The sequence below is a fragment of the Bactrocera dorsalis genome, chromosome 1 (genome assembly GCF_023373825.1).
Source record: "Bactrocera dorsalis isolate Fly_Bdor chromosome 1, ASM2337382v1, whole genome shotgun sequence".
Lineage (NCBI taxonomy): Eukaryota > Metazoa > Arthropoda > Insecta > Diptera > Tephritidae > Bactrocera > Bactrocera dorsalis.
Window position 1 is genome coordinate 51394908 of NC_064303.1, and position 24934 is coordinate 51419841.

The 24934-nt window shown below is 35.1% G+C and overlaps 1 protein-coding gene and 2 long non-coding RNA genes across 3 annotated transcripts in view; 2 read left to right on the forward strand and 1 right to left on the reverse strand.

The window, feature by feature from the left end:
• The window catches only part of LOC125780334 (uncharacterized), a 386491-nt gene that overhangs the window by 165786 nt on the left and 195771 nt on the right, over positions 1 to 24934 (reverse strand). The gene's annotated exons all lie outside the window — the stretch shown is intronic.
• LOC125775734 (uncharacterized) lies at positions 1784 to 13074 on the forward strand. Its single transcript, XR_007421342.1, has 3 exons — positions 1784 to 1901; positions 8823 to 11030; positions 11063 to 13074. It is a non-coding gene; the product is annotated as an uncharacterized LOC125775734 (long non-coding RNA).
• Positions 1933 to 6189, forward strand: LOC125775660 (uncharacterized). The gene is made up of 3 exons (XR_007421257.1): positions 1933 to 4110; positions 4143 to 5179; positions 5234 to 6189. It is a non-coding gene; the product is annotated as an uncharacterized LOC125775660 (long non-coding RNA).

Genomic DNA, 24934 nt, shown 5'->3' on the forward strand with positions numbered 1-24934 from the left:
AGAATCGAATGCTATTATTTACAAATATAGAAACTAGTTTTAATAGTTTGATTTCAGTTTTGATATTTTTTTATTATGAAAAATTATAATTGAAAACTTAGATGTGTACAAAACCACATATGCGTATTGAGTAATGGCAACATTGTTCGAATGAAAACGAGAACAAAACGCTTGCCGCTCGTGGCGAAGTGAGAAGATGTTTCTGCCATTAGCGTTTGTATTCTATTTGTGTGCTTAGCCACTCTCAATCAATAATGCCATACCGCGCAAATATTGTATATTTTTATTTGATGATTTCTTATATTTTTGAAAATATGTGTTCCCTTTCTATAGCGCATATTATTATTTTAATACATTTCCAGAGGCAAATTAGATTTTTAAAATTTAACAAAACAATTACATATAGAAAAAAACCTCAATTCTTTGAATATTTTGATAAAACAACCAAACTGAAACTATCAACAACACCAAAAGTTCCGCAGGATCGAGCCGTTCGATACCAAACGAGGTTTCAGACAAGGCGACTCCCTATCGTGCGACTTCTTCAATCTTCTGCTGGAGAAAATAATTCGAGCTGCAGAACTAAACCGAGAAGGTACAATCTTCTAATATCATTGGCCTCGACAACTGCCCTGTTAGTTCAGCTTTCTACATAATCTAGAAGGCAGCGAAGTAAATATGTCTAGTAGTGAGCGAGGGCAAGAGATGCTCCTATCATCAAACAAACAGTAGTCGCACTTCCGACACGGTCCCCACGTCACTGTTGACAGCCATAATTTCGAAGTTTTAGATAATTTCGTCTATCGTGGAACCATTATTAACATCAACAACAATGTCGGCCTCGACAACAGATGCTACTTCGAACTGAGTAGGCAATTGAGATGTAAAGTCCTCTTTCGTTGAACAAAAACCAAATTCTATAAGTCACCCATAATTCCCGTCCTGCTATATGGTGCAGAGGCTTGGACGATGGCAACAACTAATGTGGCGACGTTGCGAGTTTTCGAGAGAAAAGTTCTGAGAAAGATTTATGATTTTTTGCGCTTTGGCCACGGCGAATATCGCATTCGATGGAACGATGAGCTGTATGAGAAATACGACCACATTGACATAGTTCAGCGAATTAAAAAACAGCGCCTACGCTGGCTAGGTCATGTTGTTCAAATGGACGAAAACCTTCTAGCTCTGAAAGTATTCGACGCAGTACCAGCCCACAGTGATTCGCCTGGATCATTGTAGGCGGACAAAAGTCAATGTAAACAATCAAATAATTGACAGTACTCTGATTATAACAACCCTTGATATGTCACAATTTTAAGTAAGAATTGTGCAAAATATTCTAATACGGTTAACTACAACAAGTTTAATCGAAGTGATACGCTGTTATCATTTTTATGTTTTCAATTTAAATAAAAAATACAATATAAATAGTGATTTAACAAGGTTTGGAGAGGAAAACACGACTGTTAATGAAATGGAATATAATTTAGAAGGTATGTATGTATATTTTATGCAATTTAATACTTGGTTTGCGTTTAGTTAATACGTTGTACGGGGTTTTGAAAATTCATATAAAAATGTTTGTGTTCTTTTTATTTTCAAGTTTTAAACGTATGCAACTTTTTTTATCCACATATATCCAAGCTAATGTTTGAATATTGTATAACGGCAACCTTAAGCTATACAATGACCTTTGATCGAGTACCCCATCTTTCCCCCATAATTTTTAATTATTTTTTTTTCAGATTGAGTTTGCTCTATTTCAAAAATGGAGTTATTTGAAGAATGGCGAAAATGTAAAATACAACGAAATTCCCGATTAGTTAATTATGTTTGCACAAAATTTAGTGCTACAGATGTAACGCCTGATACACAGAAGAAGATAAAGTTAAACATTTCGAGTGTTTCGTCAAAATTTTCGAAAAAATGGACTGAAACAAATATGATGATTGAACGTTTTTTAAACAAAAATGGCAGTTGGTTAGAAGGAGCAGATTTACAATTTTACCTACAAATGGAACATCCCTGCCCTACCTCATCAACTGGAAGCAATCGACCTGAAGGTAGACCAAAAAAAAATTTTGAAGAGTCGTCTTTTAAAACGAAAAAACCAAGGGTCGAAGACTTACTACAATCGCGAAGTGCCATCGAGTTCACAGGAGCCGCGGAAGTAGCAAATCGCTTTGAGGGTAATAGAAGCATAGCTACTTCGATTAAAGTTTGAAATCTACAGAAAAAAGAAGTATGGTAATACCACATGCGAAGGCAGGCAATTGGCAAGTGATGAGGCATTAGCTTATTATGTGGATTCTAAGTGCACAAGTTACTCCTGTAAACAGACGCGTAAATGGTCATTGAAGGCGGGACATAAAGTTTTTCTATCCTATTTTAGTTTACGTAAGTCTAAAAATTTGTGTTACCCTGCAGATGAGCATATCTTGGTAACAGAAACGCGCGCCGAAATTATACTTCAACGCATTTTGGATAAAACCGCTAAACGTTTAATTGAAGCGCAATGTGAAGTTTTTAAAGCAAATATATCTTCTAAGTCGTCATTCACACTAATCAGCAAATGGGGATGTGACGGAAGCTCCGGCCATAGCGCTTATAAACAGAAATTTGAGAACTGCGATGCTACTGATGAGTATATGTTTGTTTTTGCTATTGTCCCATTGAGATTGAGTGACGATGCCAGCCAAAATATTTTATGGCAAAATCCGCGGCCTTCGTCCACACTCTATTGTCGCCCAATTAAGCTTATTTTTTATAAAGGAAACAACTGATTTTACTATATCAGAAACTAACAAGGTTTTGGAAGAAGTATCTCAATTTCTTCCAACACTTTGTGATAATCGCGGTTCTCAAATTTTGGTAAAACGTAATATAGATTTACTACATATGCTTTTAATAACATCCGATCCGGTAATCAACTAACTCAGAGAAGTTCCTAGAAAGAGAACAGATAAATTACCGGAGGAAGTTCTAAATTTAATTGTCCCGCCTTCAATACCATCAAAAGTACCACGTCAGGTAACATGTGACCATGACGATAAAGATTATCTAGTATCTGATTCAGATGAATCTAACAGTGATGATGAGTCATTCAATGAGTAATGATATAGTATATAATATTAAACATTTTGTTGTTGTGTGTTATTGTTATTTTTATATTACTGTTATTATAAGGTCTGTTGGTAAAAATTCCCTTACTAATCATCGCGTTTTTCAATAGTTGTAATGTAATGGACTTATGTATTAGTACGTATTTTATACATCCAAGTAAATGTTATTGTATGTTTTGAAATTTAAAAAAATAATTAAATATATTTCTTACACAATTTTTTGTTTTCTATTCGTAAATCTAAAAAAAAATATATTAATTTTTCAATGAAACTTAAAATCATTAATCAACACGACCAAAACAATTAAATTTCAAACTAAAATATTTTTGTCCCCCTAGCTTGTATTAAACGACACACTGTGCAGCCGGGGGATGCAGAGGAAGAGGAAGATCTCACCTCCGTTGGAAGGAGCAAGTATGGAAGGACCTGGCTTCGCTTGGAATATTCAATTGGCGACACGTAGCGAAAAGAAAAAACGACTGGTGCGGTGTTGTTATTGCAGCTAACGGGTGATTTTTTTGAGGTTAGGATTTTCATGCATTAGTATTTGACAGATCACGTGGGATTTCAGACATGGTGTCAAAGAGAAAGATGCTCAGTATGCTTTGACATTTCATCATGAATAGACTTACTAACGAGCAACGCTTGCAAATCATTGAATTTTATTACCAAAATCAGTGTTCGGTTCGAAATGTGTTTCGCGCTTTATTTTGTTCAGCGATGAGGCTCATTTCTGGTTGAATGGCTACGTAAATAAGCAAAATTGCCGCATTTGGGGTGAAGAGCAACCAGAAGCCGTTCAAGAACTGCCCATGCATCCCGAAAAATGCACTGTTTGGTGTGGTTTGTACGCTGGTGGAATCATTGGACCGTATTTTTTCAAAGATGCTGTTGGACGCAACGTTACGGTGAATGGCGATCGCTATCGTTCGATGCTAACAAACTTTTTGTTGCCAAAAATGGAAGAACTGAACTTGGTTGACATGTGGTTTCAACAAGATGGCGCTACATGCCACACAGCTCGCGATTCTATGGCCATTTTGAGGGAAAACTTCGGACAACAATTCATCTCAAGAAATGGACCCGTAAGTTGGCCACCAAGATCATGCGATTTAACGCCTTTAGACTATTTTTTGTGGGGCTACGTCAAGTCTAAAGTCTACAGAAATAAGCCAGCAACTATTCCAGCTTTGGAAGACAACATTTCCGAAGAAATTCGGGCTATTCCGGCCGAAATGCTCGAAAAAGTTGCCCAAAATTGGACTTTCCGAATGGACCACCTAAGACGCAGCCGCGGTCAACATTTAAATGAAATTATCTTCAAAAAGTAAATGTCATGAACCAATCTAACGTTTCAAATAAAGAACCGATGAGATTTTGCAAATTTTATGCGTTTTTTTTTTAAAAAAAGTTATCAAGCTCTTAAAAAATCACCCTTTATAATCGCGTAAGCGGTGTCTACGCCGAAGAAGAATATTTAAAAGGTGGAAATTAAAGAAATCTAATGAATGATTAATTTTTTAGTAAATTTAACCGTGGATAACTTGGTGGATAGCTTTTGCTTCTAAAGTACAAAAAAGCAAGGAATCAAGCGAATTTTTTTATATGGCTTATCACCGAAATTAAAAAAAAATGGAACAATAGTAAAATCTGAAACATTAAAACGATTCTATTCTAGGTAGGTAGGAGTGCAGCCCTGTTGTTGCTCGGGCTCAACTAGCACTGGCTCTGTCATTTTGTTGCACTATTCGTAGACATTTTATATTTGCTACCACATTTTTATATTTGCTTGCACCTTCACTTTCAAACCATTTTGAAGTTTCGATGAAGCTACTTATGTCCGATAAGCTTTTGGACATAATGGCCAGTGCCCTGTTATGGTAGCTGTTACTCTGTAGATACTTTTCATAGACCTATTTAACTCTGGCTCACCAATGTTAGTCGTTTCGTCGTTTTTTTTTTTTATCTATCGTCCTCTGATTTAATATTGTGACAGTTGATTCAGTTGCAAAGCTACTGCCGATGAACACAGTCACGTTGTGTGGATTAGCTGAAGGGTATGTATGTGTTTGTAAAAGTAAGGTAGTCGTTACGACTAACATTGGGTTTAGTGCAACTTTTTTTAGCGAGTAATATGGCTGCACATAGAATATCTGACGATGAAATTGAGAGAATTTTGGATCTTTCCGATGATGAAGAAGAAGATTTCAGTGCTTCCGAAAGCGAGTACGCACCAAGTCCATCCGAAGAAATGATGCAGGGAAGTTTGTCAGATGAAGCAGTAAATAGTGATGGTTTTGAATGCAGTGATCACAATCTGGAAGGCAGCGATGAAGAAAGCAGTAATAGTCCTACTCAACCGACTCACAAAAATATTATACCTTTTTCAAAAAACATTTTACGTGGGAAGAATAAACACTAATGGACGACAAGCAAAGGAAGACGACATCGTTCAGCGGGAAATATAGTGCATCAGGCTAGGTGCCCAACAAAAGAGGCTAAGGGTATTACTGACCCTTTAGAAGTGTTTAAGCTTTTCTTTACTGAAGAAATTATAGACACGGTGGTCCGCTATACCAATTTTGAAATTGAAAAAAGGAAACAGAGCGCTAATGCAGACTATGCCACTAAAAAGCCAGTTGATAAAAAAGAGATTGAGGCTCTTATTGGAATTTTGGCCTTAAGCGCTGTTATGAAAGATAACCATTTGACTTCTCATGAAATATTTAACTTAGAATATTCTGGCACTAGATACATAGCAACAATGAGCCGCTTCCGATTTACTTTCTTGATGGTGTGTCTGCGTTTTGACGATAGGTCTCAAAGAACTTTACGTCTTAATGACAGATTTGCTCCTATAAGAGATGTTTGGGAAATGTTTATGCAAAAATGTCGGGAGAACTATAACCCCGGGCTCTATCTCACGATTGATGAGCAGCTTTCAGCATTTCGTGGAAGATGCCTATTCCGAATGTACATCCCAAACAAACCAGCTAAATATGGGCTAAAGATCATAGTTCTCTGCGATAGTGGAACATATTATGTAGTGGATGCAATGTCTTATTTAGGAAAGATTACCAACTGTAGTAATATTCCTCTTGGTGAGTATTGCGTAAAACAGGGATTGGCATATTAGCCCTCAGTGGCATTTTGCCCGTGCGGGCACGAGTGCACATTTTGAGGGCTAGGTGAGGGGATCATCGCGGGCAAACATGAAGAGGGAAGTAAGAGCAACGTATTTTACCACACCATGTTTACAAATGAGAGCGCACGCATATATGAGAAGTTGCACTGTGGGTAATAACAGTAAAATTGCCTTACAATTTTCAGTTTCTTTGTAACTACTATAAATTTATAAAATGTAAGACAAATAACAAAAAGTATAATAAATATTTGATTTTAGTAACCACTTTTTTAATATGTCTTTATATCAGCATTTAATTTTGTTTATTTGAAATAATTAATTATATGTTTGGTTTAATGTCATTTGCTCCACGCATTATTGTACCAAGTACCAAAATTTAAATCAGCTAACCTACTTCTTATTTTATATATAATTTTCGAAGCAAAAAGTTTCATACCAGGTTATTTCTTTAAACTTCCTTATAAAAATAATTTCAATAATAACTTCAGTTTATGAACCACTGTTTCTTCAAATGAATCTTATGAGAGCGCAATCCTAGAATTTACAACGACTCAGCTGATTGCTCTCTCACACCGCAGGGTTGTCGATATACTGTAGTAATTACAAAAATTGTCTTCAATATATTTGAAACTTTCGTAAAATAATTCAAATTCAGAATCGAATGCTATTATTTACAAATATAGAAACTAGTTTTAATAGTTTGATTTCAGTTTTGATATTTTTTTATTATGAAAAATTATAATTGAAAACTTAGATGTGTACAAAACCACATATGCGTATTGAGTAATGGCAACATTGTTCGAATGAAAACGAGAACAAAACGCTTGCCGCTCGTGGCGAAGTGAGAAGATGTTTCTGCCATTAGCGTTTGTATTCTATTTGTGTGCTTAGCCACTCTCAATCAATAATGCCATACCGCGCAAATATTGTATATTTTTATTTGATGATTTCTTATATTTTTGAAAATATGTGTTCCCTTTCTATAGCGCATATTATTATTTTAATACATTTCCAGAGGCAAATTAGATTTTTAAAATTTAACAAAACAATTACATATAGAAAAAAACCTCAATTCTTTGAATATTTTGATAAAACAACCAAACTGAAACTATCAACAACACCAAAAGTTCCGCAGGATCGAGCCGTTCGATACCAAACGAGGTTTCAGACAAGGCGACTCCCTATCGTGCGACTTCTTCAATCTTCTGCTGGAGAAAATAATTCGAGCTGCAGAACTAAACCGAGAAGGTACAATCTTCTAATATCATTGGCCTCGACAACTGCCCTGTTAGTTCAGCTTTCTACATAATCTAGAAGGCAGCGAAGTAAATATGTCTAGTAGTGAGCGAGGGCAAGAGATGCTCCTATCATCAAACAAACAGTAGTCGCACTTCCGACACGGTCCCCACGTCACTGTTGACAGCCATAATTTCGAAGTTTTAGATAATTTCGTCTATCGTGGAACCATTATTAACATCAACAACAATGTCGGCCTCGACAACAGATGCTACTTCGAACTGAGTAGGCAATTGAGATGTAAAGTCCTCTTTCGTTGAACAAAAACCAAATTCTATAAGTCACCCATAATTCCCGTCCTGCTATATGGTGCAGAGGCTTGGACGATGGCAACAACTAATGTGGCGACGTTGCGAGTTTTCGAGAGAAAAGTTCTGAGAAAGATTTATGATTTTTTGCGCTTTGGCCACGGCGAATATCGCATTCGATGGAACGATGAGCTGTATGAGAAATACGACCACATTGACATAGTTCAGCGAATTAAAAAACAGCGCCTACGCTGGCTAGGTCATGTTGTTCAAATGGACGAAAACCTTCTAGCTCTGAAAGTATTCGACGCAGTACCAGCCCACAGTGATTCGCCTGGATCATTGTAGGCGGACAAAAGTCAATGTAAACAATCAAATAATTGACAGTACTCTGATTATAACAACCCTTGATATGTCACAATTTTAAGTAAGAATTGTGCAAAATATTCTAATACGGTTAACTACAACAAGTTTAATCGAAGTGATACGCTGTTATCATTTTTATGTTTTCAATTTAAATAAAAAATACAATATAAATAGTGATTTAACAAGGTTTGGAGAGGAAAACACGACTGTTAATGAAATGGAATATAATTTAGAAGGTATGTATGTATATTTTATGCAATTTAATACTTGGTTTGCGTTTAGTTAATACGTTGTACGGGGTTTTGAAAATTCATATAAAAATGTTTGTGTTCTTTTTATTTTCAAGTTTTAAACGTATGCAACTTTTTTTATCCACATATATCCAAGCTAATGTTTGAATATTGTATAACGGCAACCTTAAGCTATACAATGACCTTTGATCGAGTACCCCATCTTTCCCCCATAATTTTTAATTATTTTTTTTTCAGATTGAGTTTGCTCTATTTCAAAAATGGAGTTATTTGAAGAATGGCGAAAATGTAAAATACAACGAAATTCCCGATTAGTTAATTATGTTTGCACAAAATTTAGTGCTACAGATGTAACGCCTGATACACAGAAGAAGATAAAGTTAAACATTTCGAGTGTTTCGTCAAAATTTTCGAAAAAATGGACTGAAACAAATATGATGATTGAACGTTTTTTAAACAAAAATGGCAGTTGGTTAGAAGGAGCAGATTTACAATTTTACCTACAAATGGAACATCCCTGCCCTACCTCATCAACTGGAAGCAATCGACCTGAAGGTAGACCAAAAAAAAATTTTGAAGAGTCGTCTTTTAAAACGAAAAAACCAAGGGTCGAAGACTTACTACAATCGCGAAGTGCCATCGAGTTCACAGGAGCCGCGGAAGTAGCAAATCGCTTTGAGGGTAATAGAAGCATAGCTACTTCGATTAAAGTTTGAAATCTACAGAAAAAAGAAGTATGGTAATACCACATGCGAAGGCAGGCAATTGGCAAGTGATGAGGCATTAGCTTATTATGTGGATTCTAAGTGCACAAGTTACTCCTGTAAACAGACGCGTAAATGGTCATTGAAGGCGGGACATAAAGTTTTTCTATCCTATTTTAGTTTACGTAAGTCTAAAAATTTGTGTTACCCTGCAGATGAGCATATCTTGGTAACAGAAACGCGCGCCGAAATTATACTTCAACGCATTTTGGATAAAACCGCTAAACGTTTAATTGAAGCGCAATGTGAAGTTTTTAAAGCAAATATATCTTCTAAGTCGTCATTCACACTAATCAGCAAATGGGGATGTGACGGAAGCTCCGGCCATAGCGCTTATAAACAGAAATTTGAGAACTGCGATGCTACTGATGAGTATATGTTTGTTTTTGCTATTGTCCCATTGAGATTGAGTGACGATGCCAGCCAAAATATTTTATGGCAAAATCCGCGGCCTTCGTCCACACTCTATTGTCGCCCAATTAAGCTTATTTTTTATAAAGGAAACAACTGATTTTACTATATCAGAAACTAACAAGGTTTTGGAAGAAGTATCTCAATTTCTTCCAACACTTTGTGATAATCGCGGTTCTCAAATTTTGGTAAAACGTAATATAGATTTACTACATATGCTTTTAATAACATCCGATCCGGTAATCAACTAACTCAGAGAAGTTCCTAGAAAGAGAACAGATAAATTACCGGAGGAAGTTCTAAATTTAATTGTCCCGCCTTCAATACCATCAAAAGTACCACGTCAGGTAACATGTGACCATGACGATAAAGATTATCTAGTATCTGATTCAGATGAATCTAACAGTGATGATGAGTCATTCAATGAGTAATGATATAGTATATAATATTAAACATTTTGTTGTTGTGTGTTATTGTTATTTTTATATTACTGTTATTATAAGGTCTGTTGGTAAAAATTCCCTTACTAATCATCGCGTTTTTCAATAGTTGTAATGTAATGGACTTATGTATTAGTACGTATTTTATACATCCAAGTAAATGTTATTGTATGTTTTGAAATTTAAAAAAATAATTAAATATATTTCTTACACAATTTTTTGTTTTCTATTCGTAAATCTAAAAAAAAATATATTAATTTTTCAATGAAACTTAAAATCATTAATCAACACGACCAAAACAATTAAATTTCAAACTAAAATATTTTTGTCCCCCTAGCTTGTATTAAACGACACACTGTGCAGCCGGGGGATGCAGAGGAAGAGGAAGATCTCACCTCCGTTGGAAGGAGCAAGTATGGAAGGACCTGGCTTCGCTTGGAATATTCAATTGGCGACACGTAGCGAAAAGAAAAAACGACTGGTGCGGTGTTGTTATTGCAGCTAACGGGTGATTTTTTTGAGGTTAGGATTTTCATGCATTAGTATTTGACAGATCACGTGGGATTTCAGACATGGTGTCAAAGAGAAAGATGCTCAGTATGCTTTGACATTTCATCATGAATAGACTTACTAACGAGCAACGCTTGCAAATCATTGAATTTTATTACCAAAATCAGTGTTCGGTTCGAAATGTGTTTCGCGCTTTATTTTGTTCAGCGATGAGGCTCATTTCTGGTTGAATGGCTACGTAAATAAGCAAAATTGCCGCATTTGGGGTGAAGAGCAACCAGAAGCCGTTCAAGAACTGCCCATGCATCCCGAAAAATGCACTGTTTGGTGTGGTTTGTACGCTGGTGGAATCATTGGACCGTATTTTTTCAAAGATGCTGTTGGACGCAACGTTACGGTGAATGGCGATCGCTATCGTTCGATGCTAACAAACTTTTTGTTGCCAAAAATGGAAGAACTGAACTTGGTTGACATGTGGTTTCAACAAGATGGCGCTACATGCCACACAGCTCGCGATTCTATGGCCATTTTGAGGGAAAACTTCGGACAACAATTCATCTCAAGAAATGGACCCGTAAGTTGGCCACCAAGATCATGCGATTTAACGCCTTTAGACTATTTTTTGTGGGGCTACGTCAAGTCTAAAGTCTACAGAAATAAGCCAGCAACTATTCCAGCTTTGGAAGACAACATTTCCGAAGAAATTCGGGCTATTCCGGCCGAAATGCTCGAAAAAGTTGCCCAAAATTGGACTTTCCGAATGGACCACCTAAGACGCAGCCGCGGTCAACATTTAAATGAAATTATCTTCAAAAAGTAAATGTCATGAACCAATCTAACGTTTCAAATAAAGAACCGATGAGATTTTGCAAATTTTATGCGTTTTTTTTTTAAAAAAAGTTATCAAGCTCTTAAAAAATCACCCTTTATAATCGCGTAAGCGGTGTCTACGCCGAAGAAGAATATTTAAAAGGTGGAAATTAAAGAAATCTAATGAATGATTAATTTTTTAGTAAATTTAACCGTGGATAACTTGGTGGATAGCTTTTGCTTCTAAAGTACAAAAAAGCAAGGAATCAAGCGAATTTTTTTATATGGCTTATCACCGAAATTAAAAAAAAAATGGAACAATAGTAAAATCTGAAACATTAAAACGATTCTATTCTAGGTAGGTAGGAGTGCAGCCCTGTTGTTGCTCGGGCTCAACTAGCACTGGCTCTGTCATTTTGTTGCACTATTCGTAGACATTTTATATTTGCTACCACATTTTTATATTTGCTTGCACCTTCACTTTCAAACCATTTTGAAGTTTCGATGAAGCTACTTATGTCCGATAAGCTTTTGGACATAATGGCCAGTGCCCTGTTATGGTAGCTGTTACTCTGTAGATACTTTTCATAGACCTATTTAACTCTGGCTCACCAATGTTAGTCGTTTCGTCGTTTTTTTTTTTTATCTATCGTCCTCTGATTTAATATTGTGACAGTTGATTCAGTTGCAAAGCTACTGCCGATGAACACAGTCACGTTGTGTGGATTAGCTGAAGGGTATGTATGTGTTTGTAAAAGTAAGGTAGTCGTTAAACTTAGATGTGTACAAAACCACATATGCGTATTGAGTAATGGCAACATTGTTCGAATGAAAACGAGAACAAAACGCTTGCCGCTCGTGGCGAAGTGAGAAGATGTTTCTGCCATTAGCGTTTGTATTCTATTTGTGTGCTTAGCCACTCTCAATCAATAATGCCATACCGCGCAAATATTGTATATTTTTATTTGATGATTTCTTATATTTTTGAAAATATGTGTTCCCTTTCTATAGCGCATATTATTATTTTAATACATTTCCAGAGGCAACTTAGATTTTTAAAATTTAACAAAACAATTACATATAGAAAAAAACCTCAATTCTTTGAATATTTTGATAAAACAACCAAACTGAAACTATCACAAATCATATATTTATATAAGCATTTTCATTAAATGGAACTGCAATATGTTTAAACACAATATGTAAATATAACGGTCACAAGTATCTTCTTTTTTATATATGCAGATATGCATATGTACGTATAAAAGCCCACAACTTGAGAAAAGTTTGCCCAATTGTATCTAAAATGAATTTTTACAACTGGCATCACCACCATTAACTGATCTATCACATGTACAGTGGTGTGAACAAAATAGGAACAAATATAGGTGTTGTGAAGTTTTAAAATGTGCTGTTTTCTTATTAAATAAAATTGTTTTTAGATACAAGTATAACTTATATATTTTTTCCTAACAGTGATTAGAATTTCCCACCATGCAAAAGTAAATAAAAACAAATTTTAATGCGAACCTCTAAACCCTGCAAATTATGTTTACCTCTTTTTGTTCACACAAGTGTACAATTCCGATATGAAGTAAACTTCCGCTCTTTAATTTGTGTACAATGTCAGTATTGCCGCAACCACTCTGCGATGAACATTAAGTTACGGAGGAATGTAATTGATTTTTTTCGCAACTTTTCGCAACTTGTTATGCCATTCTCTCCGTAAACTGATATTCCCCCCATCTAGCCCCCGTGCGCACTTTGCTAACTTTGCGGGCTAAAAATCTACCCATCCCTGGCGTAAAAAAAATTACGAAAATTGTTCACGGCTCCAGTCGAAATATTACGATGGACAATTGGTTCACGTCAGTTCCGCTCTCAAAGTCGCTGTTACAAAAGCCGTACAAGCTCATATTAGTTGGTATATTGCGTGCAAACAAAGCAGAAATTCCGCAGGAAATAGAACTGCAAAAAGGAAAAAAGACTGGCACCGCTATGTTCTTCTACGATAACAAGCTAACACTGCTTTCGTAAATACAAAACCTAATAAGATTGTGTACTTGCTGTCTTCTTGTGATGAAGAAGGGGCAATTAATCCACTAAGTGATAAGCCAAATTCGGTCGAGTTTTATAATAAATTTTGGCGTTGACACTCTTGACCAGATGTGTAGTGTTATGTCGTGCTCACGAAAAACAAAGAGATGGCCAATGTGCCAATTTTTTGGCTTATTAAATATTGCATTTGTTAACAGCTATGTGATCTGCACGCACAATATGATAAGCGAAAAGAAAAAAACCCCTTTCTCGTCGTGATTTCATGAAGCAACTCCATTCATCTCTAGTCACACCATTCATGGAAGAGCGCTTGAGGACTCCTACTCTTAAGTAATGTGCACGCGAAAACATACAAAATATCTTATCGACACAAGTCGAGGAGACTAACACAGACAATGCTGCTCCAAAAAAAAACACCAAAAGAAAAATTTGCGCCTTCTGCCCATATCAAAAACACCGCATGGCGAAGACAGTATGCACAAAATGCGGCAAAAGTACCTGTGGTGAGCACAAAGTTGAGCTTTGTGCCTTCTGTGCAAAATAATGATTTAAAAGTTTTTTTTCTAGTATAGTTACTTAAAGTAATGCTTTAATTTTATAACGGCAGAAAGACTTTTATGTTTTTTAGTTATGTTCTATTTCTTTTTTTTTTTTTTTTGTTAGTACCATATGATACTACTAAGACTGAACAAGAGTAGCAAGTAATTTTATACCAAAATTAAGCAAAAATAAACTAAATATGAATGATTTTTTATTTTTAAAAACAAAAAACTGTATTATTTTCTTCTTTTGATATCTTTTATAATATTTAATGAAGAACCGATTCCATAGAATAGATTTTTAGGGTACATTAGTCGAATCGACTAACATTGGTTATAACGCGTAAAAAATATGATTGGTTATGCAGGGTTAATAAATCGTTAGTTCTTTTCTCGTCATATGTTGGGCATAATTGTTTAGTTATAATACATTTTGTTATGTTTTTCTATCCGTTATTTGCAACTTGTTGAAATTGTCTAATCATATCTCTTTTGATCGATCCTAGCGGCTTAGCATTAGCACCGTCTCGGTTTTGTTAAGGAAAGCTCCTGCCTTTGCCAACTCGTCCGCTTTTTCGTTCCCGCAAATGCTCCTGTGGCCGGGAACCCAGATCAAGTCTAGGTGACGCTTGTCTTTTATTAAGCTCAGTGCTTTCGTGCTTTCTTTGTGGACTATACTAGAATTTGTCTGTAACTATACGGTCTCAGCTTATTCTATTCTAACCTCCAGATATATATTTATCACATTTTCGGATGTCTCGTGAAACATTTTCTGTACGTTTTCTTGATTTTAATAATAACTTAAGTAAATACTAGCAGGAAACAGTTATGGAGTGTTTCTTTTGTATACGGGTGTTTGGAAGCATGGCATTTTCAAATAAACACACCGCAGATGAATGAAATTGGCTATTATGACCGAAAGGAGCACTACTCAATTATTATGCAGGTACGTGTATATACTGATGGTTAAGCCAGAACTATTTAAAAAAGAGGAAGAGTTATCAAAAATTGTATTAGCTTGTAAAATTCTGCATAGTTTTATATTATGGAGCGATTATGATAATTCGGAAGTCGATTATTAATTAGAAAGAAACATTCAATGAAAACGATGCTGCAAGTCCTGAAAATATGTACGAATATCATAATACTTAATTATAATTAGTATTAGAAGTTAGGTATAAAATGCTAGCGGTAGAAACCCCCGATTTTTAAAACTCATCATGGAGGACAAGGAAGAAACGAAGCGGACTGGGATATCAGTCCAAACGTCGCACACAGGAGCATTTATCTTCAAAAAAACTGGACGAGAGTGAGAATTAAAAATTACGGCGATGCTACTCAAAACTGATTTTCGCTAAATTTTCAACCCATATGTGCCGCAACCACAATATTTGCTGATTTAGCTTTGTGTGTCTTCTGGATATATGTATTATACTCACTGCTCAGGTTTGATCTGGCCTTGCTCAGTTCGACGGACTTGTGCTCACTTTCATATGCATAAAAACAAGCTTTTGCTCTTTTTTGTGAGCACTTGCTCAAATTTTATTGAGCCTGCCTATAGTTCACTCTCTTACACAAAAAAATTAACAGGCTTATATTCTTAGTTATTGATTTTTTTTATATAATTAATAATAAAATGAAAATACATATAGGCTGTTCACGATAAGGTGGTTATCGAGTTATGTGGTTATGTGATTAAGTAAACAACAACAAAAAGCGTTGTGACAAAATAACCAAAGTTGACCAACCTAGGCCCTTGTTTACAGATTATATAGTTGTTTGCTTATTTCCAGTGTTAGAAAGTCGTTGGAATTTTACTAAATGGCAGCACAAAAAATAAATAAAACTAAGCGAATGGCATTTCCATTTAGATTTTCTTATTGGAAATTCTGCTATTTACAGCTGTTTTTTGTTTACAATCAGCAAATTATGCAAGATGTCTGCAAATTTTATACAAAGAATTTTTTGAACCCTTAAAATTCGGATTATTTAATAAACACATACCTTCAATAAAGTCCATTTCCTGAATAGCAGAACTTATTTTAAATTCGATTATTTTGCTTTTTAAATTTTGTTTAGGCATTTTATAAGTTGGAATTTCGTTGAACTAAAATTGTAAACAATGAACAGCTGTTTGTGTAAAAATAAGCAAATAACCATACAACATAGGGTGCTCACGGAGCATAGAGGTTATTTTTAATCTAATAATCACATAACCCGATAACCACCTTACCTTGAACAGCCTAATAGTTTTGATGAGGAGTCAGAAGAAACACGTGGAAACACATTGATAAAATTCGACTGTATTTAAGATTTTGTGTAGACCCTGGATTCCAAAATGGTATAGCCATATATATGCGGAAGTTGCGAAACTTACTATACATCTTCCAAAGCAAGCGAGTGGATGAAATTCCCGAAAGATGGAGATGAAATAAAAGATGCTCAAATGAAATGGTAAGCAATTTATTTTTTTTATTAATATGAATTAATACTTTTATTTTTTTGGTTTATAAAAATAGTAAACATAAATACAATCCAATTTTTTATACAAAAAATATATAAAATGTAATTCACTTTTTAATTAATAAAAATAATTTTCTAATAAATATTTGTTTTCTTTTATTTTGTCTACCAAATAATTTTGAAATTTCGTCAGCTTCCATTTTAATATTTAGGCTGTTCACGATAAGGTGGTTATCGAGTTATGTGGTTATGTGATTAAGCAAACAACAACAAAATGCGTTATGCCAAAATAACCAAAGTTGACCAACCTAGGCCCTTGTTTACAGATTATGTGGTTGTTTGCTTATTTCCAGTGTTAGAAAGTCGTTGGAATTTTACTAAATGGCAGCACAAAAAATAAATAAAACTAAGAGAATGGCAATTCCATTTAGATTTTCTTATTGGAAATTCTGCTATTAACAGCTGTTTTTTGTTTACAATCAGCAAATTATACAAGATGTCTGCAAATTTTATACAAAGAATTTTTTGAACCCTTAAAATTCGGATTATTTAATAAGCACATACCTTCAATAAAGTCCATTTCCTGAATAGCAGAACTTATTTTAAATTCGATTATTTTGCTTTTTAAACTTTGTTTAGGCATTTTATAAGTTGGAATTTCATTGAACTAAAATTGTAAACAATGAACAGCTGTTTGTGTAAAAATAAGCAAATAACCATACAACATAGGGTGCTCACGGAGCATAGAGGTTATTTTTAATCTAATAATCACATAACCCGATAATCACCTTACCGTGAACAGCCTAATTATTTTTAAGCTCTACTTTTAATTCATTACCACTTGACGACATGTTTGCACTTCAAAAATAATTAAACGTTTGATCTCCGTTTGCTTAAGTAATTGTAATTGGTTTGTGCTCATTTTTATGCATACGAAATTGAGCAAGAGCTGTTGCTCTTTGATCGAACTCGAACTCGATCGAAATCTTCCGTTTTCTCTGGATCTATTTGACAAGTGCATACATTTGATTGATGAACTTTTAACTCCACGAGATAATCGAGAAAACAACACAAAAAGTAGCTGCAAGGATCAACAAAATTTAAAAAAATCTGTTTTACTTTCCACATAGTTCTTTCATATTTTTCCTTCAAGGGCTTTGCAACTCCGGCGTCTCTATAGCGTATGCAAACTTAAAATTATGTTCTAACGGGCTTGCTTTTTCCTAGTTATATTCGTGTCGTGTGTTTAATTTTGAATGCATGGTATTGCACATGTGCAATGACGATACCTTACATCTCTTGCAAAAATAATTCGTGTGAGGACCAAATTTGCTATTTGTCAAGAAAATTTCCAAACTAATAAAAAATACTTACATTTTATTATACATTCACAATAATTCACAAACAAAAGAAACATTGGCACGTCGCACAGTGGGTAAAAGGCGGAAAAATATGTAATTTTTAACTATCTAATTTTAACAAAAATTCATTCCAGTAGTGTTTCTAGACAATGAATACGGTTTAATTTATCAAGTATTTGCGAATTGACATTTCACTGACATAACAACGTATTTTCAAAGTCAAATAAAAATAGAACTCTTGAAAATTGTGAAAAATATTGAGAAAAATATGAGAACAGACGTATGGGGTTTCGACGTTTTAAGCAATAAGAAGTGACTTTAAAGTCTATCCTAATATATATTATAATATGTTATAAAATAATTATTTTCATTTCATAGGCCTAATTCATGTCAATTTTGACAAAGTTTCAAAATAAAACCATTTTTTAAACACTTTTACATAAAAATTATAGTTTTGACTATTAGCTACATGTACCTACATAGTCTAGTTAGTCCTAATATTTTATGTACACTTTAAGGGATTTGATACCGAAAAAATGAACTGCGGATACGTGCGGATAAGGATCAAAGAAGGCTATAACCTTATCTGTTGCATTTTCATTTTTTTTTCGTTGTTTTGTTTGTTTTTTTGATTGTTCGGTTTGTTGCTTTGTTGTTATTTTTTGGAGCTGTCTCACGTTATACAACAAAAACAAAATGCTAGTTTAGATGCCTTATATTATTTGAACTAATTACACAGTACAACAGCTAATCTAGGGGGTAAGAAATTCCAAGTCAGGGTAATGGTACTAGGTCAGTATAGTAAAACCCTCAAAGGGTTTGGCGTTCGTATGTGTCGTATGTGATACCGAGAGAAGTGCAAACGGGCGAAAAAAAATTAACAAAACACGAAATTTTGAAATGGCAAAAGAAATAAAATATTGTGATATTGCAGAAATTTAAAATAATATTAAATACAATCAATAGTCAAGCAGCAATAGATCCTCAAAAATTTTTAATTTATTGTATGAAAACTGCGAGGTTATATGTCAGCCTTTATGAATTTTACTATATGCCAATGACGATACATAAAGTTTTAATGTATGGAAGTAAAATTGTTTCATCCTCTATTTTACCATTGGGCATGCTATCAGAGGAGGCTCAAGAAGCTCGTAATAAAGATTACAAGAAATATAGGCTTAACCATCCTAGAAAATGCGCCAGAATTTCTACAAATCAATATGTAATGCACTTGCTTTTAGCTTCATCGGATCCTTTTATTAATGGTTTCAGAACAAATCCTAAAAATAAAACTTTAGAATTGGACGATGATGTTAAAAAATTACTTGTTGAATAAATAATTAATAACATATGATCATTTTTGAATATTTATTGCTTATGTTATATGGGAGGTGGGCGGACATGTTTCATTTTTAGAGAAATAATAATTTTTATTGATTCAAATCCGTTTGACAATTTTTAACAGTCTAGCTGTGATAACAGCGAAAATATTGCAACTTTTGTGATTATATTATATGGGAGATGGGCGTAATTGTGGGCGGATTTGCTTTATTTTTTCTGTAAAAAATTTTGTTACTGTAGGATGATTTTTGATTTTTGTGTTATATGGGAGGTGGGCGTGGTTGTAGGCGGATTTTAACAAAATTTTTTTTTTCATCTAATTTGGCAATATGAGAGATGTGTGCTAAATTTCAAAGCCCTAAAGCCGATTCCTTCTATTTTTTGCCGCGGCTTGTATGACAATGACAATGACATTTAGTACATCATTGTTTTGGATGCCAATCAAGAAAAAAATTAAAACATTTTTTTTTAAAATTTTATTTTACGCCCACCTCCCATATAAGGTGAAACTTAATTTTTGACCTACAGCACTGATTTTTGGTACATAGCATTTTTATGACATTATATATGTTGGTGTTAAGTTTCAATAATATCCGCCCACTTTTACGCCCACCTCCCATACAACTAAATTCTCTTTTATCAAGTCTCTTTTAGCAACTTGTTTACATCTTCGTGACATTCTGACATTGTTTTTTTCAAGGGGGGCAATTTGGGACAGCTGAATTTTTTTTATCGTTTAGCTGAGACTTCAGGCTTTAATTCGGTATATGTATGTCGACAGCGCTAAAAAGATGCACCACTTTGAATTTGAAGAACATTGAAATTTTGACGTCCAAATTATGTTGTTTCGCAAAATTTTTTGTGCATTATTTTTTTCAATGGATTTTGATGCAAATTTTTTCTTTGATACATATTATAAATGAAAAATAATAACAAAGTTGAATTTCAGTAGTTGTTTTATTGTATCAATGATTTGACTTTTGAGTAAATTTTTTGCTAGTTTTGATGTTCTCTACATTCACCGACTTTGGGTATTTCTGGACAAAAAACTAATGCAGATAGAATCCTAATACTTTGGGAAAATAATGTATAGATAGTTGGTAACAAACTGTGAAATTTTCATTCAAATCAGACAACATGAAATTTTTAAATTTCGGCCACAGATATCCCAATGTGCGCCGTCGTTTTGCATTATTAGGTAGCGAAAATTCAAGGAGAAGAATTTCAAAAACCAAAAATTTTTGTACGGTTGTCGAAAGCATGGAAGAAGATGTATTTTATTCTCATTTTCGAATGAAGAAAAGTACATTTCAGGTATTTATTATAAAATACGTAAAGTATTGAGTAAGTTGATAAAACTAATACCCCAAATGTAAAGAAGTTGCAGATGGCGATTAAGCGCTGGTGGAATTCAAGTGAAACTGGACGTATAGCAATAACGTTGAAAAAAGCTTTACAAATAACAATTTGGAAGCTAAGCAATAATTGCTCTTTCAGAGATGTCAGCGATCGGTTTGGTGTGGCAGTTGGCCTCGCATATAAGGTGTTTCTGAAAATAATTAAAATGATTTGCCGCTTGAAGGGAGATGTAATCAAATTTCCCAAAACTGCAGCGGAACAAAAAGAATTAAATGAAGAATTTACAAACCTGCGGTATAATCCTTTTCCTTTTGTAGTTGGATGCATCGACAGAACTCATATTCCAATTTCGCGGCCAATCAGAGATGAAGTCAGCTATCGCAACCGAAAGGGAACGTATTCAATCATTACACAGGTAAAAAATTAACTTTTTTGCATGATTCTAATTATTAACTGGAAATATTTTTTTCAGGCTATTGTAGATAGTCGAATGAGGTTTATAGATGCATTTATCGGCTGTCCAGGTGCATGCCACGACTCATCAGTTTGGCAAAGGAGCTCTGTCAGACATGCTATAATTAGCAAGGAGAGTAAAATCTGTTCTTATTACCATTTGTTGGGCGATGGAGGGTATCCATTAGAATTGTTCCTTATGGTGCCCTATCGTGATAACGGGTTCTTAACACCAATGCAAAATGCAATGTGATTCTGTCTTCAACTCGCGTTGTTGTGGAACAGGCATTTGGTGTTTTAAAAAAAAAATTTTGAATTCTCAAATACATCGAAGCTCAACGTCCATATATGCCAAATTAATTACAATGGCATGCATGATTGTTCATAACATAATAATTGAAACAGTTTGGACTTTAAAGTTATAGTGGGTTTTTAAACCTTACTAAACCCAGTAAAGAAAAAATTAAAATAAAATAACAGTCAGTTCATTTTTACTTAAAATTTAATATGAAAAATTCATTCAAGGTTAAACGTAAAACATGAATTCTAAGATTTGTCGAGTATTTTCTGGAACAGTGTACGAATTTCTTTCAATTCGACCAATTTTTCTTTTTCCACTGCTAGCTTCTCTTCTTCTTCCGATTCCTTGTTTAAATACTCTAACACATTGCTTTTTCTTGTTAGTTGATTTCTTGAAGTGCTAGTACTAGGTAATGTTGCATCTAAGTTCAGCACCGTAGGGCTATCGGGTGGATCATTACTTAAATCTTGCATTAAGGACTCAAGGGATTCCAGCATGGCATCAGGCACAAGGACACTACTGCGGCTGCCGAAAATTTCACCCATGGTTGGGAAAAAATTCCAATTTGTTGCGCCTTCCCCAGATGTGTTGTTGCGTTTTTTTATTCGTTTGTAGGTGCCCATTATATTAAAACAACATCTGGAACTTTCATCCTTGGAGAATGGGAATGTGTTATCTATTTCCTTCTTCTTCTTCTTCTTTACTGGCGTAGACACCGCTTACGCGATTATAGCCGAGTCAACAATAGCGCGCCAGTCGTTTCTTCTCTTCGCTACGTGGCGTCAATTGGATATTCCAAGCGAAGCCAGGTCCTTCTCCACTTGGTCCTTCCAACGGAGTGGAGGTCTTCCTCTACCTCTGCTTCCCGCGGCGGGTATCCGGAGTGTTTTCATCCATCCGGACAACATGACCTAGCCAGCGTAGCCTCTGTCTTTTAATTCGCTGAACTATGTCAATGTCGTCGTATATCTCGTACAGCTCATCATTCCATCGAATGCGATATTAGCCGTGGCCAACGCGCAAAGGACCATAAATCTTTCGCAGAACTTTTCCCTCGAAAACTCATAACGTCGACTCATCGGTTGTTGTCATCATCCAAGCCTCTGCACCATATAGCAGAACGGGAATTATGAGCGACTTATAGAGTTTGGCTTTTGTTCGTCGAGAGAGGACTTTACTTTTCAATTGCCTACTCAGTCCGAAGTAGCACCTGTTGGCAAGAGTAATCCTGCGTTGGATTTCCAGGCTGACACTGTTGGTGGTGTTAATACTGGTTCCTAAATAGACGAAATTATCTACAATTTCAAAGTTATGACTGTCAACAGTGACGTGAGAGCCAAGTCGCGTGTTCAAATATCATTGAACATGCTTACTTATCAGCAAAGCCGAAATGCTACTAAATAGAAATATCTATTTATATATTAATATACATACATACATACATACATACAAAAATGCAGCAAGTATAAGAAAAATATGTAATAAGAATACAATACAAAAAAACAACCCTTATGGTGGTTATTGTATTCTTCAGTATAAATCTCAAGTGCCTTAGTCACAAACACACACACACATATACATACTTACATAAACTAACAAATAGAAATGCAATAGATGCACACTAGCAAATGCATTTGCTGATAAACTATACATCTATTTTTAGATAAGACCAACGCACTTATTATGTGTTATGCGTTGGTCTGATAATTAATTTAAGAACATAGGCTAAGAATTTTTGTATAAAAGGAGCTGTTCAATAAAAGTAAAATCAGATTTGAAAGACAATCTCAGCTTAAAAGACTTCTTTTATTTATATTTTTTACTTCCCCCCACCAGTGGTAAGGGGTAAATGAAAATAAAAGGAAAGAATTAAAATAAAGAGCAGTGCCTATCACTTATTACCCCCCACCCGAGGTAAGGAATAAGTGACGCAGAGCTGCAATATCTTTACTTAACATTTTTTGGTCCTATCGAGCCTAAAAAAAGAGCTCAGCCAAATTAAAAAAAGCCCTGATATTATAAAAAATACAGGCAAATAAAATAAAGTAAGCCCTGTAATTAATATTGTTACAAAAAGTAGTATTAAGTTTTATTTGTATTGCTATATGCATCCCTGATTATGAACAATAGCTGTAGGTATATGGAATAGCATTTGTCTTGTTGTAGACATCTGGCGCCACGGCTGTCTGCTTGTCGAAACAATAGACATCTGGCGCCGCACTGTCTGCTTGTCTAGGTAAACAATTGCTGAGTCTGGCGCCGCGACTGTCTGCTTACGTCTGGCCGTATAGCCGTATGTTCTGGTAATTTCCAGACGCGATATTCTAGAAGGACACGTCGGCATCAGCGAGAAGTGCGTGGCTATATAAGCCGTGGCAGCGCCAACGTAATCAATCAGTGCTAAGAGTAAACTGCTATAGTGTAGACGAGTTGTGAAATAAAGAGTTGTTGAATTAAATTAAACAGTGTTGATTTTATTTGTCAATCCAGAGATACGAACCTAACAAAGTAAACTAGCAAGAGTAAATTCGTAACAATTGGTGTCAGAAGTGGGATTGTCAAATAATCCAAATTCAAGATGGTTAAATTCGGAGAATTGAGAATTCAGCAATTAAAAAAGGAACTGGAGGAGCGTAATTTGCCGATAAGTGGGCAAAAGGCGGATCTGCAGGCACGATTACGTGAAGCAATGGAAGCGGATGGAATTAATGTGGACGAGTTCGAATTTGTTGGGCCAGAAACTTCTACAAAGGTAGAAGAAAAAGTAGAAGAACAACGAACATCATCAAGTGTGGACATGAACTTGCTGTTAGTGGCTATTAAGCAAATAGAAAATCGTCTGGCACAGCAAATAGCTGAAAATACAGAAAATGCAGTGCAAACAGAAAATCGTCTGGCACAGCAAATGACGCAAATAGCTAAAAATACATCACAGCTAGAGTCTCGCCTTACACAACAAATGACTGAAAATAATACGCAGTTAGAAAATCGTTTGGTACAACAGATTACGGAAAATACTACACAACTACAAAACCAAGTGCAAGAGAAATTTTCAAAATTTGAAGACGAATTAAGCACTTTAAAAAATGACGAAGAAAATTTGAAATCAGAAGTTCTTCATTTGAGTAATCGGATGCGAGAACTGCAACTGCATGGCCCTGCACCATCAACAAATAATCCAAGATTGAAGGCACCCACATTCGATGGAAGTATTCCATTTCAAATTTTCAAACTTCAGTTTGAAAAGACAGCATTGGCCAATAACTGGAATGCAGCGGACAAAGTGGCGTCCTTGTTTGTATCATTGAAAGGACCTGCGGCAGAAATCCTTCAGACTATTCCAGACTGTGAACGGGACAACTATGAGGCATTGATGAGTGCGATAGAAAGACGATATGGTAGTGAGCACCGGAAACAAATATACCAGATCGAACTGCAAAATAGGGGTCAGAAAATGAACGAGTCATTGCAAGAGTTCGCAACTGAAATAGAACGACTGGCTCATTTGGCAAATGCAGATGCACCTGTGGATTACATTGAGAGGGTAAAAATTCAATGTTTCATAAATGGAATTCGTGATGTGGACACCAAACGCGCCACATATGCATTGCCAAAAAGAACGTTTGCTGAAACGGTTTCGCACGCCCTCACACAGGAAACAGCTTCCCTACTAAGTAAACCAGCACACAAGGTACA